Consider the following 12,998-nt stretch of genomic DNA (forward strand, 5'->3'; position numbering starts at 1 on the left):
TATGCAAAACCTCCAGGAGTGATCAGGTTTGGTGACCAATACGACAGGGGAGGACCATGGGCTTGAAGAGGGTTCAATAATATTCTCTCTTAACATTTTATTCACTTCTTCAACCACTATCTGTTTACGGGCTTCAGGGAGTCTATATGGTTTCAGATTAACTACTTTTCCATTGAGTATTCTAATGTAGTGATATGTGCCTTTCACTCTTCCAGGTTTCTCTGAGAATAAATCAGGAAATGATACAATTAAATTCTTAAAATCTTCTTGTTGTTGATTAGATAGCTCTTGAGGAATTAATTCAAAGTTGTCTATTTCTTAAGCCACCAAACAGGATAGTATTGTGGCATTGGTAGCAGACAGGGTTTCCTTCCACTCTTTTAAGAGATTTATGTGATATAGATGGACATTCTGTTTCCTGTCAGGTTGTGCTACCTTATAAGTACAGGTTCCTGTTCGTTCCAGTATTTCACATGGCCCATGCCACTTAGAGACCATCTTGTTTTCCGAGGCAGGCAAGTGGACCAATACTTTTTGTCCTACGAGTTTACCTTTTTGTCATAGGTGGACTTTTGCTGGATTTGGGCCTTTTCCATATGATTATAGAGTAGATTTCGAACAAGTCTCATACACTCTCGCAATCTGGTAAGAGACTGTGAAAGGGGAATGGGTGCCTCTTCTCTTTCTTCCCAGGTCTAACAGACCATGACCAGGACATCTCTAGGTTCTCTACCATAAAGCAATTCAAAAGGAGAGAATCCAGTGAATGCCTGAGGGGGTTTTCTTCTTGCTGCAAATAATGCCCATGGGATCATACTGTCCCAGTCCTTCCTGTCCTTATCTACTAACTTTCTTAGGATCCTTTTAAGTGTTGTATTGAATCTCTCTACCAAACCATCTGTTTGGGACGGTAAACTGAAGTTCGTAAGATGGTAATATGGAGCAGCTCCTTGACTTCACCAATGAGCTTGCTCATAAAATTGATCCTTGATCTGTCAGGATTTTCTTAGGAATGCCAACCCTAGAAAATGGTAAGAGGTGCTTTATAATTTGCTGGGTGGTGTTGTTCCACATAGGGAATGCCTCTGGGTATTTGGTTGCATAGTCGACAATCACGAGGACATATTTGTTACCCAGTCTAGATATTTGTAAAGGTCCAATGATGTCCATCCTAATTCTTGAGAAAGCGACTTCTATTATTGGTAAACGATTCAGAGGGGCAGGCAATGGGATGTGAGTACTGGTTTTCTGACAAATTTCACACGTCTGAATAAAGGTTTTTATTTCAGCATGGATACCTGTCCAGTAAACCTTCCCACTGATGTGTGCCTGGGTTTTGAATTGTCCTACGTGTCCCCCTGTTAGATGGGAATGCGCAATCTCTAGTATGATCTTCCCGTGGGTTTTGGGGATTACTAAATTAGTTTTACTTAAGCCTTCTGTGGATGTTTCTTTTCTTTATAGCAGACCTTGCTTTAACAAGAAAAAAAGACTTCCTTTCTCTACACACTCTCATATTTCTAACTCTAAATCTACAGATGGGAGCAAGCTACGACCATCAAATAATAACAATGCAGTCCTAGTGAGTCTCGTCAAAGTAAAAAGGCCCATACTGAAAAAGAAACTATTGCCAATCCTTACAGCTAAATGCAAATAGTGTGGGGGTAGTGTTCATGAAAAAGAAAGAAGTGTTCACAAAATGATATGTCAGGATGTCCAGGCCATTGGCCCCCCATCCCTGTGTTTTCAGCACGGGACAAGGCAGTTCACTCGAGCAAAGCACACACTCTGGCTTCTTTGGCACAAGGAAACAGTTCCTTTACCAGCATCAGGGCCTTCTGTACCCAAGTCTCTTTACTTCAAAGTCTCTTGATTCAGAGGGCCTGATGTACCAAAACAAAACACAAAATTCCTTTCCTCTTATATGCACTTGATTCTTGTGATTCACCCCAGATCCCCCTGAGCCGGGCTAAGATCCCTTTTCACAATGTTTAGAGAATATTCTTTCTCGGGTGACTCACGGTTCACCCCGGATCCCCTTCAGCCAGGCTCAGATCCTTCCTCTTACACAATTAGTCTCCCTCAGCCTGGCTCAGACCAATTTCAGTTTGCATTAAAGGATCAAAGACTTTCGAATGTGCACAGGGTTTAGATTGACCCATTGCAGGACCACTTCTATCTCTGATTTCCCTTTTCACAGTTGCCAACCCGTTGGATAACTAACAGTCACCTTCGAATGAGCACCCACGTGGTGCCAGACCACTCTGTCTATGGCATCCTTCTGGGCTTCCAAAAGTTCAGTCACTCCTCTGTGTTTCAATTACATTTGTGTTGCTCGTTACATACTTTCACACAGAGTTCTCTTTAGATTTCTTCATACAATGGTGCTGCTTGCAACCTTGGTTCTAACACAGGCAGGTCTGGTATCAGTCTCTCCGACTCACCGGGTGTGCTGTCTTTACTGGCGCTGCTTTGCTGTAGGAGCCAAGGACAGTACCACAGTGGAAACCGTTTCTCCCCGCCATGGTTATCGGCACGGGACAGCGAGTGTACTTCCGACACACAATGCATGTTCTTTCAGCTTTAGTCACCGGTCTTAGGTTTCTTATCTTCCAAGTTTCAAGAAAGTAGTGGTCTCACTTCCCTCCATGCCACCCTCTATGGTCTCGCTGTTTTTCTCCTTGTATTAAACTGCCATCTTCGAACTGCTGCTTTCTCGTGTGCCTTGCCTTGTTAAGAGTGTGCTTTTCTGCTCCACCTTTTATCCGTGTAAGGAAGTGTGATGGAAGTCAGGTGTGTGTAATGATCAGTAATTGCCTGACCTTCCCTGACCATTGTATTGGGACATGTCAGGTATACGGCTCTGGTGTTAGTCCGTTTCTGCTCACGGTGAGCTGTCCGTGAGGAAGTGTTTGTGTCGGTAGGCTGAGGAAAAGGTGTTATAGGGAAGGGGAGAAGGCGTCTCACCATCTGGTGTCCCACTCCCCGAGGACCCGCATCCAGGTGATCCTCCCGCACTGCTCCACCCCCAGGAACTAGATCCAAAAGCAATGGCCGTGTCCTGGTAACCTGGATGACAGATCGCCGGGGACTAGTGGGTGAGACACCTTCAGGTTTCTCACAGAGGTCCCCAGATATACACATCTGTTCCCCATTCACTCTGTCTGAGCCAGGCTCGGTCAGCCAATCACAGAGAAGGGCATTCATTCAGGCATTCAATCAGGCTCACAGGCATTCATGCCATTCACTCCATCCAGACACCCATACCAAAGAATGTGGATTGGGGCAAGTACCCAGCTTTTCAGCACACTACACTGCATTTGTGTCAGTTTCAGTCAGGTCTGTCTCATTCATTGTGTCACATACACATAAACCAGATACCCATAACATAGCATGTGAGTTCACTTCAGACTCAATTCATACAGGTCTCACCCCTAGGATGTATCCACAACACACATCCTTTGGGAAGGCTCCGACAGGAGGCAGTCGCAGAGCCATGTATGGTATTTCCACCCAACAGCCAGTCAAGAGGAAAGGGAACAGAGGCATATATGCGGTTTCCACTGTAAGGAACTCATGGTAGCAACTGTTAAGACAGACACAAGTGATCACAGTTCAAGGGTGTTTATTGAACTATAAATGCAGGATGGAAAAACGCCTAAACTAAACCTAAATCTAGGATGGGAGCAAGCATCGACCATCAAATGAAAAAAAAGGCAGTCCTAGTGGCGTTATGTCAAGATAAAAGGGCCTATACTAAGACCTATTGCCAAATCCTTACAACTAATTACATAAAGAGTGTGGAATAGGGTATCAAAACAAAGGAAACAGTGTTAAAATAATAAGTCAGGATGTGATTGCCTTGAGGTCTCCCTTCCGAGTGTTTTTAACACGGGACAAGGTGGGACTTTGGAGCACAGCACACGCTCGAGCTTTCCCAGCATGAGCTAACAGTTCTGCATCAGCTATCAAGTTCTTTGATGGTTAAGTCTCTTTTCAATAAAAGTCTCTCGCCTTCTAGGCCTGATCCCTCAACAAACAAACACAAAAGTTCTGTTCTACGAACACTTTAGGTGATGGCTTCACCTCTGGACCCCCTCTTCTGGGCGCACACCCCTCAGAAATTGTGTTAAAAAATGCACAAAACAGTTCCCTTCTAAGTGAACTTTGGGTGATAGTTTTCCACCTATGGATCTCCGTCGGCTGTTCTCTGATCCCAAATGACAAGGGGGATACTTCCGTTCCCCTTGTTTTGCAATAGTTCTTGCTTTCGCAAATCTTAATGTCTTTTAAAACATGTTTTCAGGATTCCAAGATGGCCGCCGGAGCGAGAAGACGCGAGTGAGTCTCGCTCCCGCCGGGCCACTCATTAGCACCTTAGAAGCAGCGACCCGGAGGGCGGCTGTACCGCACACATAGCTCCGGGTACGGCTCCTGCCACGGGCCGCAGGAGGAGGTCACATCGGCCCCCTCCCGCGCCGAGGAACGGTGCTCCCCCTCCCCCATCGGGACAAGGAGCGGCCCGAGCACCAAGAACCACCATCACAGGCCCCCCCAGAAGACGCGAGGCGGGGCCATCGGCGGGGGAGGCGTGGATCGGGGAGGCCCCTCGGAACGGAGCCCCAGCATTGCGGTACCCGGGGGTCGGGCAGACATCCGGCGGCTCCGAAGAACGGGCTCGGCGACCCTCGGCAGCAGCGGACCCCGCGGGAAGAGCGGGACGGAACCGGGTGCGGCGCAGATCTCCCACAACCGCCCCGGGACGTCGGTCTCCAGCGGCGGTCCCCAGTCCGGTGGACCACAAGGTGAGGCGCCCCCTCTGGTGCACCCCCCACCCCACAACTGAGAGATAAGTGGAGGTGGCCACACCGGAGCACCGTAGACAGACCCACCCAGGGTAACAGAGAGCGGCGCAATCTCCGAGGGCTGCACTAACCGGAGCCCCAACTCTGCAGCACACGTGGGGTCTTTACAACAGGCGCCACACCAAAGCGGACTATACGCCCCCCTTCCCCCCTAGTAGCCACCCCCTACAACGATAAACAACCCAAGAAGGGACACGAAATCAGCAGGACGCACCAAGGCCCACCTAACAAGAGGCTTCCCTCCGGCCAAAGAAATAGGAGAGGGGACGGGCTCGTCCGGGGGGACTCAAAGACAAGAACATTTAAAGGAAGACATGTCTAAAGCGAAGGGGAGAGGGGGGATCCCTACAGACACAGCAGCCCCCCAAACAAGACTCCAACCTGATACAAATGTGGGCAGGGGACACCCCAGTGTCGACCAGGAGCAGGATACAGGAGGACTCTTCTCAACAGGCCGCAAACTCGTCCGAGACGAGGGACTTGGCCCCCGGCTCCCAACCTCCGACAAAAGACAATATGCACTCCTGGTTTAAAGAACTACAAGATAAATTAATGTCAACGGTCCAAGACCAGTTTGCAGCTATTAAACAGGATATGCAACAGGCAATTCCTGGAGTTCAACATGACATTGTCAACCTGGAGGAAAGGACTGACACCCTAGAAAAGATAGTGCAAAACGCAGAAGAAGAGGCCCTTCAGCGCGCCGAAACACAAGAACACCTGGTGCGCCTGACCCATAATGTAGAAATTCAGTGCGAAGACCTCGAGAATAGGTCCCGCAGATCGAATATACGCATCAAAAATATGCCAGAATCGGTCCTGGACGGGGACCTAAAGAAGGCTGTTCAGGAGGTTTTCGGGGATATCATCGAAGCTCAGGACCCGGAGACAGTGGGGATCGATCACATACATCGAGTGGGCCCGAGACGCACAGGGGCACCGGGAGAGAGACCCAGAGACGTCCTGGCGGCTTTGTCCTCCTATCCACAAAAAGAGCTTATTCTACGAAGAGCAAGGCAGCTGGATCAAATCAGGATGAATGGGGCAGACATTCAGCTGTTTCAGGACTTATCAGCCGTTACACTCCTAAAAAGAAGAGAGATGGCCCCTCTCATGAGGGAACTGGTCACAAGAGAGATAAAATATAAATGGACATTCCCTTTCGGTCTGCTGTTCGACTGGGAAGGGAAACAAAGGAGGGTGACCACCACGGAAGAGGGGCTATCCATTTTGGACATCCAGCCAAGGGAATCCCTGGCCAGAAAAGACAGGAAAATGGGGGAACCACACAACAGGCTGGGGGGATGGGAAATGGCCCGACAGAAAAGAAAACGACGCGGAGGGGGTAGGGATGGGACTACCGCAACAAATTAGTGGATGCAAAGATGAAAGCACAAAAGACCCGGGGCCCAATAACTGAAGACAGCACATGGAACGGCCCCCAATGATGGAAGTCGCAAACGACAGCCTTAGTTGGCCCGGCTCGGAGCTGGAACAACCCACATAAAGATCAAGGAACAATGAGGGGTTTAGGACTCCCCAATAAGTTAACCTCGAGCCTACAGAGGGCTGGGAGCGACAGGCGGAACGCCAGAGCTACCTTAGGTACCCGTGCCCTCCTCGGGTGTAAAGTTGCAACAAAGTTTTGGTTGGGGGAATTGTTTACTGTTTGGGAGGGGAGGGCAGATCTTCCGGAAGCGAGAAGGGGAAGCACAACTCGAGCTCTACACTTGTACAATCAGACTATTTGAAATGGGGAAGATTCGACTTGTAACATTAAATGTAAGGGGCCTAAACTCCCCGGTGAAGCGGAAAAAAGTGGAGATCATGTTAAGAAGAGAAAAGGCGGATGTGCTATTGTTCCAGGAGACCCACATAAAAGCTCAAGATAGGGGGAAAATTCGCCTGAGAGGATACGAGATAATTGCACAATCCAACGCAGCCGAAAAAAAGGCGGGAGTGTTGATCGCTGTGAAAGGAAATATAGAAGTAAAGGTGATCGACAAAACATCAGATAAGGACGGAAGCTATGTCTTTGCCAATATCAAACTACACAACGCCCTTATGACACTGGCATCCATTTACGCCCCAAACTCGGGCCAAGATGGCTTTCTGAGGGACACAATGGGGAGGCTGGAGGGGTTCGCGAAGGGGGAAATGATAATAGGTGGAGATCTAAATATGGCCTGGCACCCCCAATCAGACCGTAGTGCGAGCGGACCCCTCCACCAGAGCGCCCCCTCTCAGCGTCTGAGGAAACAGATGGAAGGCATGGCCCTGTGGGACGCTTGGAGGGAACATAAAGGCCAAACCAAGGGTTACACCTACTTTTCACACGTTCACAACACAATGTCTAGAATAGACTACTTCTGGGTGTCAGTGGGGATCCTGGGTAAAATACAGGATCTGGAGCTGGGCCCCATTTCACTGTCGGACCATGCTCCTATCTGAATGGAACTGTCGACTCCGGGACACGAAAGGAGAATATGGAGGTGGACACTCCCACAAGAAATACTATCCGACCCAGTGATGGGAGAATCCATAAGGGAAAAAATGGAAGAATTCTTTGAGCATAACGACACGGGGGAGGTCCCCTTGAGCACCGTATGGGAGGCGTCCAAAGCTGTTATCAGAGGCCATCTAATAGCCCTCAAAGCAACCAGGGATAAACAAATACGGCAGTGGGAATCAGAACTGGAAAAGAAGCTGTCGGATATCCGGGAAGAATTAATGTCAAGCCCCACAAGAGACCTAAAACGGACACTCAAACACACAGAGGGTCAACTCGAACATCTCCGAAGCAAACAAGCCCAGAGATCTCTCCTATACCTCAAACAGAAATACTACATCAAAGCCAACAAGGCAGACCGACTTCTCGCCCGACTGCTCTCGTCGAAGCGGAACGCAACGACCATCAAGAAAGTCAAAAATGCACACGGGGATACGCTAACGAGCTCCGAGGATATAGGGAACACATTCAGGGAATTCTATCAGAACCTGTACTCCACAGAGAACCCAAATGAAGCTGATCAAAACAGTTTCCTGGCATCGATCCCCTTTCAGAAAATATCAGAAGAAACCAGAGCAGACCTAGAGGCCCAGATAACCGAAAGTGAAGTGAAGAAGGCGATAATGAGCCTCCCGCTCAACAAAGCGCCCGGCCCGGATGGTTTCACAGCCACATTCTATAAAAAATATGTAGACATCCTCGCCCCATTCCTCACTAGACTTCTAAACACCTTCAAAGATAGTGGGAATGTCACTCCATCTATGAACGAGGCAAAAATTCTGTTTTTTTATAAACAAGGGAAGGATCCCTCCCTCCCGGGCTCATACAGACCTATAGCCCTAATTAACCTAGACTCAAAAATCTACACCAAAATCCTGGCGGCCAGGCTCTCCCCACTGCTCCCCTCCTTAATCAATCCAGATCAATCGGGTTTCATTCCGGGAAGACAGACACATGACAACACCAGAAGACTAGTCCACCTTATAGAGAAAATAAAATTCTCCCGCACCCCAGCAGTACTACTTTCTCTAGATGCAGAAAAGGCGTTCGACCGTGTAGAATGGTCAATGCTCTTTAAAACTCTGGCGCACATGGGTTTCGGGAATCAATATATTAACATGATCAAAGCCAATTACTCCTCCCCCTCAGCCAGGATAGCGGTAAACGGAGAAATTACAGAGAGGGTGGAAATATCCAGGGGAACGAAACAGGGCTGCCCACTCTCGCCACTCTTGTATGCGCTATTCCTAGAACCCCTACTCATTAAAATTAGGGAAACAGATCAAATTAGAGGGATTGAGATGGCGGGGAATCAACACAAGGTTATAGCCTATGCGGATGACATGCTTTTGGCACTGGAGGACCCTACCCACTCAGCCCTAGCGGCGTTCCACCTGCTGGAGCTATTTGGGAGCATTTCTGGCTTAAGAATAAATAAAAAAAAATCAGAAATGCTTATATTGGCAGGGTGCAGCGTAACACTGGGTAGAGAGGCAGACCACTTGGACATAAAGGTCGCGGAAGAGGGCATAAAATACTTGGGTATAACACTGACTCATAAGGTAGAGACTTTGTACACCAAGAACTATCCCCCACTCCTAGCCAAGATTCAAAGAGATCTAGAGAGGTGGAATCCCCTAAATATTTCCTGGTGGGGGAGAATACAGTCGATAAAAATGAACATTCTCCCTAAAGCACTGTACTACTTCCAGCCCCTACCGGTTGGGGTCCCAGACTCCTTTTTCAGAGCCCTAGCCAAGTCGGTCTCATCCTTCATTTGGAGCAGGAAACCCCCCAGAGTATCCAGAACAATCCTCACATTCAACATTAGGGAAGGTGGCCTAGCACTCCCACACTTTAAGAACTACTACCAAGCGGCCCAGCTCAGGATTCTGAGAGAATGGCTAAGAGACAATCAATGAACGATATGGGTGACACAGGACCGGGCGGTCGCCAGAACGCCACTAGAAGACTTATTATGGACACCTAAGCAGCACAGGCACCCAAATCTTCGCATTAGTGAGATCATGAAGACCACGCTGAACGCATGGGACGAGCAGACACAGAGAGAGAACATAACCACGACTACGGCCCCGTTCACCCCAATCTGTAGAAACCGGCAGTTCCCCCCGGGGACCGAGCAAGGGGCTTATGGGAACTGGGAGGAAGCTGGTTGCAGGAAAATAGGGGAGATGTTCGTGGACGGGGAGCTGAGATCTTTTGCCAACTGCAAATCAATTTGGAACCTCACTAATGCGGACAGGTACAAATATGAGCAGCTTAGACACTGGCTGATCACGCCTGAGATCACCCATGCGGCGACAAGAGAACTTACCGCCTTTGAAAAGTTTCTCCTCACAAACTCAGGAGACAGAAAACTAGTCTCCAATCTCTATAGGTTCATGAATACCCAGGGAGAAGACATCAAGTGGGCATACATGAAAAGATGGGAAAAAACGCTGGGGATAGTCATCACCGCACAGCAGTGGCAGTCGTTGTGGTCCGATATCCACAAACTGACCAGAGCAGTTCAAACCAAAGAAATGTGGATTAAGATCGTCACGCAATGGCACTACACCCCGGAGAGACTAAATAGTATGTACCCACTTACACCTAACCGCTGCTGGAGAGGCTGTACAGATGCAGGCTCGTGGAGACACATTTGGTGGGACTGCCCCAAGGTTAAACTCTTCTGGACAGGAGTAATAGCCGAACTGAAGAAGATCTTCCCAGAAGTGGACCGGTACACGGAGAAAACCTGGCTCTGTGGATTCACGGACCACAAGGTCGACACACTCACCAAGGCGCAGCGAAAAAGCTTCATGAGCCTACTCATTGCGGCATGGGCAACAATCGCACAGGGATGGAAAAATAGAGACCCACCGATGCTGTTCACCTGGCTACACAAGGTCTGGTCCCAAATGACCATGGAAAAAATCACACACATTCTCCATGGAACACATGGCTCCTTCATAACAGAATGGGGTGGAGTGCTAGAATATCTCCAGTCAGACTACATGGCACAGTGGTGCCCGCACTCTATAAAAATCTCTGACTTATTCACCTAGTAACGAGCCGCAAGTACTTTGGATCAATGACTATGCTTCTGGAAGAGGGTGGGCGGGGGAGGTGGGATGGGGAGTTGAGGGATTGTTTACCGTTTGTATCACTTACAAAATAATAAAAACATGTTTTAAAAAAAAAAAAAACATGTTTTCAGGCTTTACCCCTAGTTGACGGTTTCCCTCTACCGGGTTCACTCTCGCTGACTTTCTTCCATATACAGTTCATGTACATATTTTCACCATGCAGGATTCACTTCCCTTAGCTTTCGTAATCATTGGCCGGTCAAAGACTTTCAACGGTACAGAGGATTTTACAAGACCCCTATATGACCACTTTGACCTTTCTTCACCTCTTCCCAAGGCTTCTGGTTACAGTAGTTTCTACCTACGGGTAATCGCCCAGAGTTTCCTGCTTGAGCACCCACGTGGTGCCGTACTCCCCTCTTGCTGGGTTTCCCCTTCTTTATCAATGGGCCTCATTCCGAGTATGGCGGTAGGGGGTTAACCGCACCGGTAAGGATTCCGGTGCCGTTAAACCCCTGCTGCCATAATCCGAGGTCCCTTAGCGGGTCCCACCAGGATCGGCTGGTCTGACCAGCCGTTCTTAGCAGGATCCGTTAAGGGACCAGGGAGCAAATAACCGGCCCGCTATTAGCAGGCCCGTTATTTGTTCCTTCCACATTCACATTGAGCCCTATGGGGGCTAAAATGGGAATGAGGAATGGTTTTCTGAATGGGGACTTACCGGGTCCTCCAAGGTTGGAATGACCCGGTAAATCCCCATTCAGATACACCGGACCTGGACCCGGGTTTGGAGGCAGCCATGGCGCTAATAGCACCATGGCTACCTCCATACTCGTAATGAGGCCCAATGTCTCTTTAAACCTTTCAAAGTTCACATTTAGCCGTTAGATACTTTTCGTTCAACGCAGTTCGGTTTTTTATCGATTCTCCGCTCAACTTTCTGCAGAGGTTTCACGGGCCTTGGTTGGAAAGGCCAAGGTTGCTTCTCTCCTTGTCACCTTCTCTGTCTGTCTGCGCTGTCTTTCTCCTCCTTTGGGACTGCTGTGCTGAGTTAGATCTCACGTTGTGCGGTCTGCCATGCTCGTCCTGTGCTTTTGTGCTCCACCTTTTATCCCTATCGGGAAGGAAAAGGGGCGCCAGTTGTGCGTGATTCTGGTCAATGATTATACTGTTTTCCAGAAGGTATGTTGACTGTCTGGATGTGGGGGATCAGTTGCCTTAACCTCAGTCTGGGGCTCAGGGGGTGTACGTGATGCTGGAAATGCCTTATGGAGCGACAGGGCCTCCTTGTCCTTGTCCTACCACTTCTCTGTGTATGTTTTCTTTATGTTTTCTGCCACTGTAGACCAGCCTGGACCTCTGGCAGTGTAGCTCTTCATGTTTTCATTTTGGTGAACAACACCCATGGGATACCCTTATGGCACCCATGGGTACACCCTTTTACCCCTTATGTGTGGTTTTGGGCACTTGTGTGTTGGCCAGGGAGCAGGGTATGGGCTGGTGGCAGCTATATGCTGACTTGGCAGTAGCTCTGAGTGTCCTCCATTTTTCAGGACACCACCTACAGATTTGTCAGAGGCATCAGACTCCAAGATAAATGGTCTTGTCGTATCGGGCTGAACCAGTATAGGAGCCGAAGTGAAGCAGCCCTTTAGAAGTGGAAAGGGGTTTTCAGCCGTTATGTCTCTGTTAAATCGGCTCGGATAAACCTCCGGTACAAATTTGCCAGCCCCTAGAATTGCTGTATTTCTTTCATGTTACGTGGCACTTTCCAGTCTAAAATTGCATGTATTATCCTTCGATCCATAGCAACACCATGGGGTGATGGTATGTACCCCGAAAAGTGAATGGAGGGAGAGCCAAAGAAACCCTTCTCTGGTTTAGCCTTTAGTTAGTTTTCTTGCAGACGACGTAGGACAACTTTCACATGCTGTAGATGTTCTTCAGGATTATGTGAGTAGATAAGTATATCGTCTAGATAGACTATTACAGTATGTTGCAGTAGGTCTGAAAACAGGTGGTCCATAAACCTTTGGAATACGGCTGGGGCACTGGAAGCCACAAGGCATCACGCCGTATTCAAAGTGGCCAAATGGGGTCCCTCCAATTCGATTCATCCCCATTTGTTATTCAAACCAAATGGTAAGCAGCCCTTAAATTGAGCTTTGTGAATATAGTAGCATCTCTGACTGCCTCCAGAATGTCAGCTATAAGGGGCAGGGGGTATTTGTCTTTACGGGTGATTTGGTTAAGGCACCTGTAATCTATACAGGGTCGTAGCCCAGTAGTATCACGTTTGGTGACAAAAAACAGAGAAGATCCTCCGGGAGAAGTGGATTCTCTTATTAGGCTGTTTTCTAGGTTTTCTTTGAGGCAAGCCTTTAGGGCTATTTTTTTCCGATGGAGACACGATATACATTCTACTGAATGGATGCGTAGTGTCAGGTAACAGTTCAATTCTACAATCCTCTGGTCTGTGTGGAGGGAGTTTCTTACTGTCCTATTTTTCAAAGACTTCCTGGAACTCAGAGTACT

Source organism: Ambystoma mexicanum, chromosome 3p (assembly GCF_040938575.1).
Source record: "Ambystoma mexicanum isolate Mex_15411 chromosome 3p, UKY_AmexF1_1, whole genome shotgun sequence".
In the NCBI taxonomy this organism is placed as follows: domain Eukaryota; kingdom Metazoa; phylum Chordata; class Amphibia; order Caudata; family Ambystomatidae; genus Ambystoma; species Ambystoma mexicanum.